The sequence below is a fragment of the Rhipicephalus sanguineus genome, chromosome 11 (assembly GCF_013339695.2).
Source record: "Rhipicephalus sanguineus isolate Rsan-2018 chromosome 11, BIME_Rsan_1.4, whole genome shotgun sequence".
NCBI classification, from domain to species: Eukaryota; Metazoa; Arthropoda; class Arachnida; order Ixodida; family Ixodidae; genus Rhipicephalus; species Rhipicephalus sanguineus.
Window position 1 is genome coordinate 710316 of NC_051186.1, and position 19318 is coordinate 729633.

Genomic DNA, 19318 nt, shown 5'->3' on the forward strand with positions numbered 1-19318 from the left:
TAACATTCGTTACATATTGCCACGGAAACTGCCAGCGCTCGAGTGCTACGCACACTCTGTGCATTGCAGCTGTCGCGAACAAGTGAAACGCCCACAGCCCCGTTACGACAAGCGAAGCCAGCCGCAGTGCACGTGCCAGCCCTGCATGTGCACGAGCTCCGACCGAGGGGCCAACGCGCGCGACAGAGGAAGAAAGCGAGGTTAGAGGCCAGTATCTCGTGATATCGACAGACTCCGCGTTCGCTCTCTTTCGTCCTCGTTCGCGCTATCGGTTACGCCGCCGACGCCAACGGCGATGCCGCTCAACGCAGGAACGGACGCCTAAGAGCTGCGCTCTAATTGTCTTGAACCCCGTAGTGAATGGTTTTGAGAAGACAAAAATGATACTGAGAATACAAAGCAATCCCGACACAGTCAGTCAGTGAACGCTTTCGCACAAACTTACTCGCCAATAAAAAAAAAAAGGGTAATTTCTTGGTTGCCTAGATATTGGTACCCTTCGACATGCCTGCTTATAAAAGTGCCGAGAAAAGATTGTACGCAGTTTGATTTATCAGTAAAGGGTTTTACTAAAAGTTCGGCCACCAATGAGCAACTCGATTACTCGTCCAGATTCATAACCGCAGCTTCGCACAAGGTGTAGTGGTTAGCAAATGGTATTTGCTACCATCTCAGAATTAGTTTCGGCCATCTTGAATTGAACTCACTGGCATATAATTAAAGATTCCCGTGATAGCGTTAGCCTACTGTCTCCTGTGTGGCGCATGTTTTAACAAAGTAAAGCATAACCCCACGCATTGCGTGACTCGATTTTATGCGACGCAGTCAACGAGTCAACGAAAAAGGTCACCTACGCGACCTTTTTCGCTTCGAGCCAAGAGTTACGAGGTGGATCGATGCCTTTGTGTAAATTGAAAAATAAATCTAGGGTCTACCACTAACAGATCTTCATTATGATATCGCGGACACCTATAAGAGACTAAAGTTACATTGAATTCTTTAATTTAGAAGTTGGACTCTGCTCTCTCTCTCTCTCTCTTTCTCGATCCCAAAAATATATTGACCACTCCCCTTTTACAGCGAAAGCTGTTATGAGATCACAACAAGGGCCGTTTTTGGCGCCGTAGTTGTCCGCCGCCGCCGCCGGTGTCCGTAACCACTATCGCTCGAAATAAGAAAAAAAAAATCACAGCATATCCACGGAGTGAATGATGATGAGTGGGCGAAGCTGCAGAGGTTCATCGGTAAACCGTGAATCTTCCGTGAATTCGGTCCAGTACCTCATCACCGACGTGAGATCGGGCGCGTTTATACTAAAGGTTCGATGAGAGCTATGACGACTTGCAGCTCACTTTAATTTTACATGTACGCTGTGAATTTTCATTGTTTAATCACGCACAGGAGAAATCGCACACACGCACTACCTTGGAGGTCAAAAATGTGGTCAGTGAACGGTTGTGCAGCGCGAGCAGTCGGTTTTTTCAATCAAGACGCTGCCTGCGTCGGCGCCGCTGCGCCGCGAGGCAAGATAGGGGGGCGGGAGGAACCGTAGGAGAGCAGAAACATCTGGCGTCTTTCGTTAAGCAGCTGGCGTCTTTTCGTTTTGCTTTAGAAACATTGGCGTCTTTTCGTTTTGCTTTTAGAAAACATCTGGCGTCTTTCGTTGGTTTATTTCATCAATCAACGGCGTTTTGAACAAAACTTTTTATTGTTTAATCACGGACAGGAGAAATCTCACCGGGCACTACCTTGGAGGTAAACAATGGCTGCTAATGGGAATAAGAGACAGAAGAAGTCGGCTTTTAGCTAACACTTACACTTCTACTAACGTTTCCTACTGGAACATGCCAATGGCTGCTAATGGGGAATGAGAGACAGAAGAATTGGGCTTTTAGTTAACGCGCACGCTGCGAATTTTTGATTGTTCAACAACGCACAGGAGAAATCTCCCACCGGCAAACCTTGGAGGTCAAGATCTGGTACAAGCGTTAAGACTGGTTACGCACTACGACGGGGACGAACGGGTGCCGCTTTAAGGAGCTTCGCCCCTAAAAAACGAAATAAACAATTTCCAGGATGGAATGAGGTTCGAACCTGGGCCCTCTGCGTGGGAGCCCAGTATTCAACCTCAGAGCCATACCCGTGCTTGAAACTGCTTTTCAAAATGACCCTATACAGGCTTCATGTCGGGAAGGAACCACATTAAAATTAACATATGCAATGTAGCGTGGTAGAAGAGCAAAATAACAACCAAGTGTCACACAACGCGAATTCTGTAAGCAGGCGTCACACAATGCGAATTGCGCAACGAGTGGGTTGTTGAATGCTTCCAACCCATTACAAACGGCTCTGCCATAATTATTCATCGTCATCAGCCACATCATCAAGAAAGTGGACATAATGCCTTACAGGTGTTTAGCAGGCACCACGGTTCTGCGTAGAATGAAGAAAAATTGCTTAGTGGCTGCTTCTGTACTTTAGAACCAAGTTTAACGGAGTCTGAAACGAGGTCTCCCACTTTGAGGGTGGCTTCTCTGCCCGCCAAAAAGGTCATATCCCCGACCCTCTTTAACCTCGCCATGATTGGTCTGTCCAAAAAACTCTCGGAGGTCGACGGCATTAATCATACTATATATGCAGACGACGTCACCATATGGTGCACCGGGGGCAGCGATGGCCATTTGGAAACTGCGCTTCAAGATGCCATCGAAGTCACAGAAAGCTACCTCAGACCTACTGGACTCCGATGCTCACCGCGGAAATCAGAGCTGCTACATTACAGCCCCAAGCGCAGGGACCCCAAACCGAAAGGTTGGAGGCCTGTAGAGGACATCGACATCACTCTAAGGACAAGTGAGGGTGGTATCATTCCCAGGGTGGACACCCTCCGCGTTCTGGGTATGATGATTGAGTCAAACGGTTCGAATAACCAGACTGTACTGAAGCTTATAAGGAAAACAGACAACGCCCTGAGGTTGATAAGAAGGGTTGCTAACCGGCAGCAAGGTCTATGCGAGGACAACCTCATCAGGTTGGTGCATGCTTTCTTGATGTGTCACGTTACCTACGTAGCGGCAATGCACAACTGGCAGAGGTCGGAGCGGGACAAATTGAACACGTTGATAAGAAAAGCGGTGAAGAGAGCCCTCGGGCTTCCCATGTATACGTGCTCGGAGAGGCTACTTCACCTCGGCGTGCACAACACGCTGGAAGAGATAGCTGAGTCACAAGAGAGGGCGCAGTTCACGAGACTTTCTACCACCAGTGCCGGGAGAAACATCCTGAAAGAGCTTGGAGTTCACCCGACAGAAATCGATACCAGCTACTGCAGCGTTCCTCCAGAACAAAGAGAGCGCATTACCGTGGCACCCATACCTCGGAATCTTCACCCTGAATACAATGTAGGCAGACGACGGGCTAGGGCTAAAGCCCTCCTGGAGAGTGCCCATGCACATGCCCGGAGTTGCTGTTTCCTTGACGCTGCACGGTACCCAAACGGGAAAGCATTCGTTGCAGTCACTGTTGATCAAGATGGCATTATTACAAACTCCTCGTCGGTCCGGACCACAACGGCTGAGGTTGCCGAACAGGTCGCAATAGCCTTGGCCCTGCTAGACGACGGGAGAACATCAATATACAGTGACTCGAGATCAGCAGCAGTTCGAGCACTCGGTAGGGGCACCATCTCGGAATCAGCCTTGCGGATCCTGCGAAATAAGGAGGTACAACAACACACAATCGTCTGGTTCTCAGCTCACATGGGACAGATCGAGGGCGCTCCGTCCAACCTCAACGAGAAGGCCCATAGAGCTGCGCGAGGAGTCGTCAACCGCGTAGCTACTGAACGGCATGACGATGAGGTTGTTGACAACAAAGATCCCCCAACGACGTACAATGAACTTTGCAAGAACTTTTATCTGCGGAGGCGAAAGTATCCGCCACCGCACAGTAAACTGAACAGGCCTCAGGCATTGACGCTCAGACTCCTGCAGGTCGGGGCATATCCCAGTCCCGCACTCTTGCACAAAGTTTACCCAGAAATTCAGACGTCAAACACATGCGTGCTTTGCTCAGACTTTGCCAGCTTAGATCATATGCTCTGGCGGTGCCCTGCTTTACGGGTTCAAAACGTTACATCGTCAAAGTGGGATGCTGCGCTACGCAGTACGGATTTCAGGACGCAGCTATGGGCAGTCCAACGGGCCCACGACGTGGCGGACAGGTTAGGTCTATCTGTCCCGACGTGGGAGCGGCCCGCTACGTGCTAGTTCACGCCCCGACGGACCTAAATAAAGTTTTTCCATACCATACCATACCATGCTTGTGTACTTCACAAAAATTATGATGATTTATAGCGTAGTGGGTTCCTCGCAAGTGTACTTCTATTGGTTGCAAAGGAAGCCCATAACGCTCCCATGATCCATTTGCTCAGGGTCTCAATAAGATTAATTCCCTCTCTATCTCTTTCTCGCGCTAGCCTATGCTATAAAGCGTGGTGGGAGAGAGAAATAACGACCGGGCATCGCACAATGCGAATTACGTAACTAGTGGGTCCTTTAAGGCTTCCAACCCATTACAAAGGGATCAGCCATAATTCTTCATCGTCATCAACCGTCGCATCAATAAACTGCTCATAATGTCTCACAGATGGTACCTCGCTACTCCGAAGGATGAGGAGTAATGTCGTGGTGGGTGCTTCCCAACTTCACAAAAATTATGATTTGTGGCGTAGTGGGTACGTTCCTAGTGTACTTGTATCAGTAGCCACAAGAGAGTTCATAACGGGCTTTCGCTGTGACTGTGCTGCGCTTTCCGCGCAGGCCTGGCGTTTTTTAATTATGGGAGGATACTCAACTGAGCGAGCGTGACAACCTGTTTCGCATACGGCTTGCCCACCTGCAGTTTCCACCGTGAGAATGGTCCCTTTCCATGGCTCTCAGCCGGTGCGTCTTGTAGTCTATACCTGGTTCGGGGTGCATCGCGGCCTTCAACGACCTGCCATCGCCACCGGTACAGGTACAAAGGATCAAACGTGTGGTCAAGCTGTCCCGCCGGTCAGCGGGGGAGCGCGGCGTTCATTAATCGGCGTGGCGCCGGGTCGCGAAAGTGGCAATCCGTGACAAGCGCACTTTTCTGCTGTGAAGTGCCAGCCATCACGCAGTGCCTATCTCCCGTGTCTCCGGGCAGATGGCAGCACTCAGCTGATTTAAAGATGCCTGAGGAATGGCTCGAGCTCCCAGCGGAGCCGGCCTGCCTTCAGTTTTGGACAAGCGCCGCGCGGTGGCGCTCGCGACCGACCGTGGCGCTCGCGACCGTGGTGTCCATGAGGGCAGAGGTGCAATCGGGAATGGATATAAATCAAAGGACTGTGGGACGCCTCGCGTTGTGTGCTCACGGGAAGACGACAAATGAGGCTGTAAATGGCGATATGGGATGAGTAGGTTTTGAGGCGAGGGAGGCTCAGAGCAAAATAAGGTTCGAAGAAAGGCTAAGGAATATGAAGGAGAGTAGATGGGCAGAGAAGGTGTTCCGTTACTTGTATAGGAAGAGCGTGGACACACAGTGGAGAAAAAGAACTAGGAGGCTCACTAGTAAATATACGGCTGGTAGTGAAAGCAGTATGTCAACAAAGAGCGTTAAGCGAAAAGTCAGAGAGGCGGAGAGGATTTACTGGATGGCAGCTATGGAGAAAAAACCGGCTTTGAGTAACTACCGAAAGGGCAAAAATGAAATAAGGAGGGAGGCATTTTACGACAATTCAATGGGAAGCGCTTTACTGTTTGAAGCGAGATCGGGTTGCCTTAGAACGGGTAGTTATAAAGCGAGATTCAGTAAAGAAGAAGAACAATGCACGTGCTGCGGGGAAGATCAGGAAACGGCGGAGCATGTTCTGATTGAATGTGGAGACATCCACCCAGGTGTACGTTTGGGCACGAGCCTACATGACGCCTTGGGTTTTAGAGACAATGGAAAGCTGAACACACCCGCGATTGAAATAAGTAAGAGACGGTTAGAGTATTGGTGGCAGAAAACTAGAGAGAAAGGACAAAAATAAATAATGCGAAAAAAATAAGGACATTCTGCCGTAAAGGGCACAGAACGGAGCTGAAAACTTAAGGTTTTTTTTTTCTTCTGGAGTAAAATAGTTTTAATTGAAGTAAAGACACTAGGCCAACGCTAAAAAAAAAGAGTAAAGGTTTTTTTTTTTTTTCGAGCCTGGTGGCACACTTGTCACCGCCCCGTTATAAAGGGGACGCTCATAGCATCCATCCATCCATCCATCATCACGGCGGCGGGCGGTACCGTCGTCTGTCGTCGCGTCGTATCGTGACTGCCGACAGCCCGGCGCGCGCTCTGTTCTGCACGATTGCTACGGTGCGTTTTTGAAAGGTGGATTGAATTTAGCTGGAGTAGCCATGGCGTGCAGCGAGCACTCGGCGCTGGTGAAGCGGTACATGCAGATTACTTAAGAGGAGGTTGAGGCGAGCTCGTTGGTAGGGATCACTGTGTAAGAATATACTCAGGTGATGACACTCTTCCCCCCAGCGCATGGGAAACCGCAATCCACGCGCGTCCAGATAATGTTCGGGTTCTTATCAGATGATTTGCAGTTTCATCGGCGCCGTCTTGGAGGGCGCTACGAAAACCGGGGCAGTCGTCTCCATAGCAACGCGCATGCTGCTGATAACGTGCATTTTTTTGTGCCATTTTGTTGGATAATGTGCATCCGCCAAGCGGCGTCGAGGGGCGAAATCGAGAGAGCAACAGGAGAGGGCACACGAGCGCGGTGCACTCCGCCTCAAGCCACTAGATGGCGCACCCAGGGGCCGGCATGAGGGCAGAGGTGCAATCGGGAATGGATGTAAATCAAAGGACTGTGGGACGCCTCGCGTTGGGTGCTCACGGGAAGACGACAAATGAGGCTGTAAAAGGCGATATGGGATGGGCAGGTTTTGAGGCAAGGGAAGCTCAGAGCAAAATAAGGTTCGAAGAAAGGCTAAGGAATATGAAGGAGAGTAGATGGGCAGAGAACGTGTTCCGTTACTTGTATAGGAAGAGCGTGGACACACAGTGCAGAAAAAGAACTAGGAGGCTCACTAGTAAATATACGGCTGGTAGTGTAAGCAGTATGTCAACAAAGAGCGTTAAGCGAAAAGTCAGAGAGGCGGAGAGGATTTACTGGATGGCAGCTATGGGAAAAAAACCGGCTTTGAGTAACTACCCAAAGGGCAAAAATGAAATAAGGAGGGAGGCATTTTACGACAATTCAATGGGAAGCGCTTTACTGTTTGAAGCGAGATCGGGTTGCCTTAGAACGGGTAGTTATAAAGCGAGATTCAGTAAAGAAGAAGAACAATGCACGTGCTGCGGGGAAGATCAGGAAACGGCGGAGCATGTTCTGATTGAATGTGGAGACATCCGCCCAGGTGTACGTTTGGGCACGAGCCTACATGACGCCTTGGGTTTTAGAGACAATGGAAAGCTGAACACACCCGCGATTGAAATAAGTAAGAGACGGTTAGAGTATTGGTGGCAGAAAACTAGAGAGAAAGGACCAAAATAAATAATGGGGAAAAAAATAAGGACATTCTGCCGTAAAGGGCACAGAACGGAGCTGAAAACTTAAGGGTTTTTTTTTTCTCCTGGAGTAAAATAGTTTTAATTGAAGTAAAGACACTAGGCTAACGCTAAAAAAAAAGAGTAAAGGTGTTTTGTTTTTTTTCGAGCCTGGTGGCACACTTGTCACCGCCCCGTTATAAAGGGGACGCTCATAGCATCCATCCACTTCGACTAGTTTCGGTGTTCAAAATTAAGCGTCCGCCATTGTTTTGGTAGGAAGCAAAAATTCAGCAACTTTTGTATGTGTGGCCTTTTCTTTCCAACCTACGCATCAATAATGTAAAGCTATGCAATTATGTGTAGAAATAAAATGTGTTCTTAGCTATTTTCTTTTTTTAACAACCTATATATTTATCCAGACGCTGCATTCGTTGCGCCGACGGGCGGCGCTTTCGCTCTTATCTCTTCTGCTGACATTGCGTTCGTCTGCTCCTGCCGTTTTCACTGTGCACGTGTGCAATTTTTGAGAATGCCTTGAAGGTAAAATTTTCGGTGTTTGTGAGTGTGAACGCGCTCAAAATGTCGAGGAAAGTAGGAAAAGGACACAAGGCGTGCTGCGCTGCTTTGTGGTGCAACAACTCTGGAAGAAACAGCGCAGCGAAATTTTTCCGCTTCCCAGCGGAGGACAGGTAAGCACATGCACTTTTTGTTCGGTACGAAGAATCAAGCGCTATCCTTATCAAAACAGCTACAGGGCGAACCGAAGAATTGCTGTTGTTGCTTTACAGTGAACCTCCTTTTTTTTGGCACTGCGCATTTGTCAGTAATGTTGTAAGCATGTAAAGCTACTTGTGGACAGTTTCTCGTGAGCCGATTGATGCCAGCTGACGCGCGGAAGGGAAATTTCGCTTCAGTATCGGTTTTGTTAGCGGTAACTCGTGATATTCTTTTCTTCGAGAAGAAATCTTGCAAAGTATGTTTGCCGAATGTGCTTCTTCGACGAACTGGTTCGACTTTAGAGCATTCCGACGACCAGTTGCTTGTAGTGATATTACCACATTTCAATGTTTAAGAAAGAACCCCCAAATTTATTTGCGTAGCAGTGACTGCTTGCATTCCGTGTTACAAGAAGTTCGCGTTACCTGCGCTAAGGCTGAGCAGCGCTTCGCTTTTGAACCTGTGAAACATTGTTTTCGCCCTTTTTCGCACTCTCTATATTTGTGTCGCTTTTACATGTTGTTTATTGATATCCATGTTGTCATTTGCTTCATTTTCTAGGTGTGACGTATGGCGGAATTACATCAAAAGGGACTTACACGGGAGCAAATGTACAACGGCTACCGCCTCTGCTCGGACCACTTCGCCGAAAGTGCCTTCGCAAATCCTGCCAAAACACGGCTCTTGTGGACGGCTGTTCCCACTGTTGCAGTGGAAGTGGGATCCCCGATCGACGAAGGTAATAAAAACAATTTATTAGCGGTGGCGAATACGTGTGCTTTTGTAGTTCGTTTTCGCGCACCTTATCGCCTGATGCATAATTAACGTTCCATATTTACGCATGAGTTCAAGGTGTGTCCTTTACATTGTAATTCATGCTACCCCCTTAATGTACAATCCCTATCTTCAAGGACCCTCCCTGGCAGAAGCCACGGCTGCTGCGGCTCAAGAACACCCTCGACAAAAGAGCATCGCCCAGATTGCAGGTATGCACAAGCCGGCTTGTTGATTTTGGGCATTAAGGAAGGGGCGCGTATAATGGTTGTTTGTGTGCTGTGGCCCCGAACCATAGATAGTTGTGTCAACAGATATAAATGCCCTGCGCTCGACGTTATTTCTGTTTATAGATTCCAGCCAGACACCGGTTCACCCCGAATCCCCAATGCCTGGACCATCTGGCCTTTCCACGTGTGGACGTACGAATGAGTGTGCGCCGTGCCCGGAAACATCCGGCCAGGATAAACCAAGTAAGAACACACGTTTTGCTAACGCTTGCTTGTTTACGTGTTAATATTGTTTGGTCATTTCAATCTTTTTAACTGAGCACAGTGGGTCCTTCTTTTTTAACGAGGAATATTAGGAAATTATTTGCGTGACAAAGTTCACTCTAAGAAAAGATCGAGTAAATATGTCGTTGTTTTGTCCGACAACGATAATTGTCATCTATCTTGCGTTCCTTTCCTCGCATTATCCCGCGCGCACGGCACCTCCTGGTCACGAACGGTACGCGTGCTATCAGCGTGACATAGCATTCTTGATAGGAAGGTGGGCAGCACCGAGTTTTCAAGAAAGGAAACTCGAGCATGCCGGATGACGATTATTATTGTGGGAAAAAAAGCCGCCCTTTTTACTCGACCTTTTTTTTTTAGAGTGTTGTATGCAACGACATTACATGGAAAAAATGGAAAACAGACAAACACCCGATTGTGGCACACAGCCCAAAGGAATCTCATACGGATTTCTCAGAAAGAAAGCTTCTTAGTTGCAGTTTCGTGCCACAATCATGTGGTTGTCTATTCTCTCTTTCTTCTTAACTATTTCGCCACCTTGCGGGATTCCGCATAACTGATTTGCAACGACATTACATGTTCCACATGTCATAGCTCGAATATATGAAGAGAAGTCCGAGCATACAACGAATGAAAATATGATATCTGCCAACGCTTAACATCTCATGCTATCATTCATGTAAGATGCCATATCATGAAGCGCTGTTAATATCAACACTGGTTTTGATAACCACAACTATCTATCTAATTAAGCGTAAACTTCTTAGAGGTACCTGAACCGCTCACAAATTAGGAATTATGTATGTCAAAGACTTTTATTATATATGCATCAATATTATGGAGCGATGATCTTTAGTCTTCAACTGTCGCCAACGAAATCCCCTTTACCAAAGTACCTGACACTTGCTTATAGAGAGGACGCTGTGCTCGCTTTGTGTACCTATGCTGACCCAGAGACAAGTTATATTGTATGCATTTCTCTTTACAGCTTCCACACCATCTCACCGAGGCCCAAAGAGAAAGGTGTATTCATCGAAGACCGCAGCCGTCATCAAGCGACTAAAGATTGATGCGCAAAGGTATCGGAAGTCAGCTAGGATAAAAAGCCGCCGAAAAATTACTACACGGGAAGCACTAGAGAAGCTAAAGCTTCATATGAGCCCTGAGTTATACCAACTCTTGGGTAGCCAAGTGGCACTCCATTGTCGCAAGAGGAAGGGAAGGAGGTGGTCTCGAGAGGTGAAGGAATTCGCCTTGAATATATATTTTCATGGGCCAAGTTCATACCGCCAACTCGCTAAAGTGTTGGCTTTGCCATCACCGAGGTCTCTTTGAAGGTGGTTATCTGAAATTCCAATGACACCCGGAATTATTTCTAATGTATTGGACATTCTTAAAGATGCAGCAAAAAGTTGGCCAGTAGAAGATCGGGCATGCATAATTGCATTTGACGAAATGTCAGTGAGACCAAATTTACAGTATGACACAAAACATGACGTAGTCATTGGATTTTCAGATGATGGCTCAGAGAGGACAACAGCGGTGGCAAATGTAGCGTTTGCAGCGCTCCTTTCTGGAATCTCGCGATCGTGGGTGATGCCAGTGGCGTTCGCTGTTGCCAAAACTGCTCTGCGTGCGGAAAAAAATCCAGAGACTGCTACTGGCCTTAATAGCGCAGCTTGCAGAATGCGAGCTGTATGTCAAAGCAGTGGTGCGCGATCAGGGGTCAAGTAATATTAAATTATTCGATCAATTGGCAGTCACACCGCAAAATCCGTACTTTGAAGTGAACGGACACAAAGTTTATTTCGTCTTCGACACTCCACACTTATTGAAGTGCACAAGAAATAACCTTCGAGCCCCTCACAAGCTTTTCATTGGCACCGAAATTGTGGACTGGAGCTACATTTGTGAACTGTACGAGTGCTCTGACCCACTTAGAGTAAAACTGGCGAGAAAATTAACATTGGATCATATCTACAGGAGGCCCTTCAACAGCATGAAGGTGAAGTTCGCGGCGCAAGTCCTGAGCGAGTCTGTGTCAGTAGCTATGTCAGTCATGATTGCTCTTGGCAAGCTACCTGCGACTGCCAAATCTACTGCAGATTTCATAGAACAGATGGACAAGCTATTTGATTGCCTCAATAGCAAAACTGCCACTGCCAGTACTCCTGGCAAAATCAATTATGCTCTAAGTGCCACCTCAGAGCACCTGGCGTTTTTACAAGAGGCAATCAAATGGATATCGTGCTGGAGATTTGACAGCCCTAAGCAGCCGCACATGCATCCGTGGCTGGCTCTGTCCTTATGCTGTGGGAAGACCTTCATAAAAATTTTAACTTGCCTCCTGACTGCAGCAAGACTCGGCACTTTGAGGCACAAGCATGGCCGCAATGAACATCCGAATGTGTTTCAATTTATCGCTGCGTTGAAACACGTTTTCCTTGGGAAACTGTCAAACCTGTCGTCGCGCGGGAATTGCGAAGTTGGCGATTCGCACCTACTTGCACGGTTGTCCTTAGGTGAGCCTCAAACTCAGCAGGCTGTGGTAACAGAAACGCTTTTCCCAAGCGAGACCTCGGGTTAAGACCTCCTTGACATCACGGAGGAGAATGCCTTGTACTGCTTTGCGGGCGGCATCGCGCAGCGATTTCTTGAGAATAGGCCAGCAGATTGCACCTGTGAGCCATTCCTAAGGAGTGGTGATCCGGCATTCTCAGGTTCCCACCAAACCTTAGCCATGCTTCAGTCTCATGGTAAGGAAGGCGGTCTTTTTGCCAATTCGACGCTGCCTTCTGTTGTTTTTTTCGAGGCAGTGAAGGACATGGAGAAATGTTTTGTGGAACACATAGGCGTGGTCGCGCATATGTGCAGCGTAACTACTGTGCTGAAAGAAAAGCTAAACAGCAGTCTGCCCAAAGAAATATTTTGCTCTGAAAAGTGCCGCTTGGACCTTCTGCGGCAGTTTTGCTATGCACGGCTTATGCTGCACACAAATGACATAAATCGGGCCCTCAAAAAACGGCGTGAGAGAAAGTCCGCTTCAAAAAGAAAGCTTCAGAAGCTTCAAAATTGGGAAAAATTGTCTTATTAAGAGCTTATTATTTTTGTAAGTGCAGCGGTTCTTTGGGCAGTCTCCTGAGTAGGCTATCTTTACAAGACACTTTACCGCATATCGATGTCTGGGCAAACAGCGTGCAAGGTATGGTCTTTATGCAGATATTCATAGCTCACGTGGTTGCGCTATAATTCACTGCCGCGATACGCGAATTTTGAGACCTCGAACTTGATGCGGCGAAGTTGCACAAGTACTAATACTACTCGGCATTCTTGCCATGAATACTTTCATTTTAAATGAGGAGGAAGAAGCTCCTTCTCGAAAAGCCGGAAATATTTTAGTAAGTCAAGAAAGCACGCTGTGCCACAAGCAAGTGTACCAGCAAAGTTGAGGGGCTTTCACTGGTTTGTTAAGGCGTCTTCGAAAATCAAATGACAAATTACCTTCAGCCAATAACTAAACTAATAGTACAGCTCAGATTTGTCCTATGCTTCCAACATGACGCACGAAGCTGGGCTTAGGAGCTCTATAAAAGGAAGTATACTTTATATGATTCAGGCATATTAGAGGAATGTCTTGAAAACCGGCCAGAATAGACCCGTTCTGAGCTATGCGCCCAGGCTGATTCATTAAATGCAGTCAATCTGAATTACTTTTGTGAACATTTCTCCATGTTCCCAAGGTGCGCGTTCAGTAATACATTTGTGCATCACTCTGTCCTAGCTCAATTTCCATTGATGATTAACCATCGACACTTGCCTATACTTCATCATGCACTTACTTCTTCTCGATGGAAAGCTCTGTCTGCAGGGTGACATTTTTTTGTTTGATGTTGTAGGATTGTGATACTCATGCCTAAACTGTGATAGAAAATATGCATTACAGATTGCGAGGAATAAGTGCAATATACTGGTGTAGAATTCTGTAATATAATGCCCTGTTAGCAATGCTACAGCTTTGAACAAGGCTTTACGCGTTGTATCGAGAGATAAAGTCAAGTGTTAAAATGTAAATAGAATTTACTCAATATGTAACGGTACATTAGCACAAGCGGAGTTATGTAGGAAATTCGCTTGCTATAGACGGTTGTTTCGACTAGCAACTTTCATAGAAAAAGAAAAAAGGAGCTGGTAGTGCTGGGCTCAATGTGCTGGTCATCTGCACTGGGTGATCAGTTCATTATTCACGAACGTGTTACTATGAGCCGTCGTTTCTGGAGAATTGTATTGTGTACAGCCAATGAACGTTGTGACTCCTGCAGCTATCATTTATATACGACGAATTGTGTAAAGAATTCTCTTATGTTTGTGTAACCGATGCAGAATGCCAACATTTGTATTTACTGTACGAGATGCACAGCTCTGTGCTATTGTGGCATGTATGAGTTTTATCGTTTGCAATACGTTGCTAATAAAAACAGTGAATAAACCACATTTTCCGACGACTCCTTTTTCTTGCTCAAAAAAAAAAAAATTGTCAAACTTCAAGGCTTGCTGGCTCGCGCGCATTCAACTCAGAAATACTTCCAAACAAATGTTTTGTGGACGTCCTGAGAGTCCGAGAAAATTAGCAACCGAAAGCTGTCGAAAACAATATACGCAGCAGCAGTACAACCTGAAAAAAATGCAAGCGGTGTTGGTTTCCGTTTGCGGCTCACAAGGCAGGCGTGCGCTCGTCGAGCGCATAGCAGACGACAAGCAGCTCGCCGTTTCCTCCTCTCTCATCAACAAAGGCGTTGCCATAGCAGCATCAGCAATTTTTTTTATATTTTAGTTTCACAGTTTGGCCTACCAAACACCAGGGGACAAATTGGCGCTAGTGGCGCAATTATCGAATACCTGGGGTTATACTAGCTGACCTAGCCGTGCCTCGACTGCGGCCAAGCTAAGCCGAGTTAGCGTCGGTCCCGCCTGTATCGCTGAGGGTAAGCCTACACGATGTACGCTCAGGTCCGCTTCCGCGACGACAACTTCAAAACTGTCGTCAGCGTGAGCAATATTAGGAATTTAAAGCCAAAGATATCTTCGATTTCGACAGGACAAAATGGCACAAAGTATACTGGCAGGATGAGAAGCAAAAAGGGTATACTTCAAGGCCCAAGTGCTCCGATTGTTTGGTGAGTCTCGTGCATGGAATGCTTGCATGGTATTTACTTCCATTTTGCCCTTGTTTGACATCACCTTTTTTTCTATCAGAAACACGGGAGGAAGCTGAGCAGCTGACAAAACGACTTCCTTTGCCTAAGCCTCCGGTGTCATACGACAGCGAGGCCAGTGATGCCTCTGTCTCAGCCTCGCTAGAGGATGTTAGTAAGATTGTGCACATATATATTATTGCCGTCGTTTTTTGTGCTTGTCAGTATGTTTAAAGAATGTAAACATGGATTAAATGCTTGACAGATGTGTTGCACGTTACCATAGGTTGAAGTCGCGCTAACCCTTTGTACTCACGGTCGGCGTCAAAAGTTGAGATCACTATGTCGAGAAAACTGAGTTTGTGACTATTCGGTCGAGCTGCGCAGTACTACATGTTTGCGTGTTTTAGAACAGGCTGGAAACTCGGTTCAAGACTGCCTGCCGAAGCATCGAAGATTCAGCTTTTTCTTATGCCTCGTGGTAAACTTTCAACGCCCACTACGTCCTGTATGTGCAACGTGCGCTCTGTGTCGAAAACGCGTTTATCGCCTCGTACTAACACGCTCTAGTCGATGTGGTATGTATGTTGTGAAGCGTGCCAAGCAGCTTATCAAACTTGTTCCACATATCGTCGCAAGAAAATATAATGAAGGCCACCCAATGCCAACGTATAGTTAGTTAAGAAATGGGCATAGCGTACGTACAGTACTCACGGATTGAAACGGGACAATTTAGAGCTAACTAATGTGCATACTTTTGTTTCCAACATCTTCAGTTCGGGACACATTGGCGTAATTTCAACTCGAACGCGTAGGTCAGAGCCAACATTATCCTTGGAGACGAAATTTGTCATGACATGGTGTGGTTATTTTGAGCAATCGCACGTTCCAGTAGTTATACTAAAAATGTGATGTCACATTAGGATCCGTGAGTACTGTGCATGGCTGCCATTTGTTAATGCCGTTGCCTTGCGTGAATAAATATGCATGTAGCTTATGTGGTATCCAGCTCATTTTAGCCTGACTGTGTTGGGCGTGCAAAGACAGAGAATCTAGGCTGCCCTGCCTACAATCTGTGATATATTTTTTATTGCCTCATTGTGAAACTACCCTATCATAATTTATTTCATGCCATCTTTAAGTGGAGATTTAGTGGCATACTCCAGGTATAGTGGTCATGCCATCATCCTGGAACAAAGCAGATTACAATTGATTTTTGAAACAGTTTGTGGTAATTTAATATTAACCGCACAGATTTTTCTCCATGTATCAGCTTTGGGGCAATTCGATGTCCCAAATAATTTGCTTATGCAGCAAACGGATTACTACATTTTCCTTACAGCCTGTCATGCCCAGTTCTGCACATTTTCTCCTGAGGCCTTTGCCCTGTAGAATGCAGTAAATATATTTTGGTCACATTCTTTTATCTCCATTTTAAATATAGGTAATGAAAAAAGCTGCCAAGCAGCGCAAATCATCAAGCAAGAAAGAAAGAAAGAAAGAAAGAAAGAAGCAGAAGCCGCTTTTCAAGAAGAGTAGATGGTCACGCTTGTCACGATTATCTCGGGGGTGCTTGCAATATCGGATCGGGAGAGAGTGAGACGGGCACGTGAGACCGGGGTAGGACGGCAAAAACTAAGTTTATAGCGAGAAAAAAAGCTACATAAAAAGAAAACGTTAATGACACCGAACAATCCAAACAAAAGCCTATTTACATTTGCAATACCTCAGTTCATGCCCAGAACTGAAACTAGCTAAACAATGCGTTTTAGCTAGGCTTAGACACGTCTCTTCAACTCAGTCTGGCCACTGTGGGTCTTGCGGTAATAGAATGTTCTTACAGTTCGTCGCGACGACTCGATGTTCCCGCCGCGTCAATCTATCGTCGGGACCGTCGCCGACGTCCTCAGTAGGCCTCCAAGTTCATCGTCGGTTGCCTTGGTCCAGCCTGCTGCTTGCTCTCGTCGCGTGTGTCCCCAGTAGTCTTCTCCGTCCTCGGCCCGTCGAGGTTAGGCCTAACTGGGCCTTGGTCCCTTGCTTCAGGACTCCACAGGTGACGGGCGCCTCCTTGACTGAACTGTGGTCTGCAGCCGTCCTGCCGAGAAGAGAAGGGCTGCTGGCGATCCCGGAACTGTCGTAATGAGGGGCGACGGGTCCGGGCAGCCTCTCTTGGAGCCTTCCAAGGTCGACGGCCACTCCCCGGGCCTTGCGTGCCGCCACCTCTAGAACCGAGTACCAGCCGCTTTCGTCGCGGGTGCGACGCTTGCTTCTTCCTCGATCTTCTCCGTCCGGCGCCCCACAGCACAGTGCCACGATCATCCTTCGTCGTTCACCATCACGGCTCGGGTCGCATGCCACGAGCCCCTATCTGGCCAATCCTCTGCGTCGACGTGGCTGGTGCGCGTGCCATCGGGTGACTTGCTCCTCGCGCACCGTTGCCGCGCTTCCACGTTCGGCACGCGCCTCGTGCCCCTCCTTTACTCATCACATTGGGCCCCTCTTTCAAGAGTTTTTTTCTCAAAAAACTGCTTCTGTCCTCCTCGGGGTTACGGCCCTCTGCTTTTCTGATGTTGTCTTAACCTTACGACTTGCATCCTCTTCTCTTCTGTTCACATCTACTTTCACTGCACGCTTGTCCTCACCACGCACTTTCGCGAACACGTCACAAAACACTACACTGAACCCATCACAATGTCCAGCAGTTCATCGTGCGAAAAACCATATAGCTACGCATACAGAGATAATTACCCACAGTACACCACACTCACTAATCGAAAATATTCACAAATTCAATTACAATCAATCTACTCAAAATAGTCCTCAGTCAATCTGTTCAAGGCCGATTCCACTGCGCAGAATCTATTTTCTCCTAGAGCAGTCACCAATCCAATGCAACGTGCTTAATCCATGTTTATTCACCCCGGTACCTCCTCCTCATTCACCTCAGCAATTACCATGCACACAGTAGCCCTCTCTTTGTTTCCTGCCTTTTCAGCCTCCTTCCTATCTTGCTCTTTAACCACTGTTCTTTGGCATACGTCGCATGATTTGACATATCTTCTCACATCGCTCCACACTCCTATCCAAGAGAATTCTTCAGTGATCTTGTCGAACGTGTTTTTCATTCCCTGGTGACTGGCCCTTATACTATCATGCCCCAGTTTTAACACCGTACTCTTCAACTCCTCCGGCACCATCAGCTGCAGGACTTCTCTACCCGAGCTAAATACACACTTGCGATACACCAGCCCATTCTGCTTCACAAATTGTGCTACCGTTCTACTCTTCTTCCTTTTCATAATCTCTCCTAATTTCCCCCCGCACGCTCGAATACATGGATCCTTCTCCTGCAATTCCTTGAACTTCTCCGCTGATACATCCGACCCCTCAATATCGGTGACTTGTAGTGGTCCTATATTCTTCCTCACATTACTGGAGGCCCTAGTTTGCATTGCTGCTGCCATTTCCATTTCTACTTTTGGTTCCTCCCCTTCTGCCGGCCCCAAATCTTTAATATTTTTGCTCTGCTCCATGCCTTTCTTAGCCCTTCTCAACAAGGGGTCAGGGTCATCCGCCCTTCTCACACCAGGTACATTTCCCACTACCAAGTCGTATGGGGGATCCTCAACACACTTCGCTGTCACCAGCCCTGTAAAAAAGGGTGTAGATATTCGTATCCTTGCTTGAGGCATATATTTGATGGTCCTATCTACAAAAATCACCGGCTTCACCTGTCCTGTCATGTTGTCGGGTGCCACTAAACTACTTCTTACTAATACCGTATTAGCACCCGTATCCCTCAACACCGTCGCCTTACGCCCTTGTACTTCTCCTTCAACTACCGGCATGTCTTTTTCGATTTGTCCTTCCCTGGCACTCATTACACAGGCAATCTTTTCAGCTGACAGTCCTCTGCTTTGTGTCCTCTTTTTTGGCATTTTGAGCACGTCACTGTTTTTTCATTGTGGCCATTCTTTGTACGACAATTGATGGCAATATGTCCCGGCCGATTGGACAAGAAACATCGCTGTTGTGCCCTGAAGTTGCTCATTGAGACCTGTCCTCTAGCCTCTCCCTCCGCTGGCATTGTACTTTCACCGACCCCCTTTCGAAGATTTCTGAGACCTTGTGCCTCCATGAACTGGTCGGCCTGCCTTGCCATTTCCTCCACCGTGCCCACCTTTCTTTCTTTCAAGAATACGGCCAACTCGCCACTGCAACGGTTGAGGAATTGCTCTCCAACTACCTTATCGCGGACGCCTTCGTAAGTTTTTGCTGTGTCTGACAATTCCATCCATCGATCAAAGTAGTTGGAAAGTCGACAGACAAATTGTTTGCCAGTCTCGGTGTTCTCAGGCTTGCACGACCGGAATTTTTCGCGAAAAGCTTCGGCGGTCAGCCGGAATCTTTCCAATAAAGTTTTCTTTACCAAATCGTAGTCTACTGACTGTTGCTGGCATGCGGCCATACAAGCTCAGTGCTTCTCCCGCGAGAAGGAGGCTCAGGGCATTGGCCCACTCATTCCTCTCCCAGCCCTGCCCTATCGCGATCCTCTCAAAG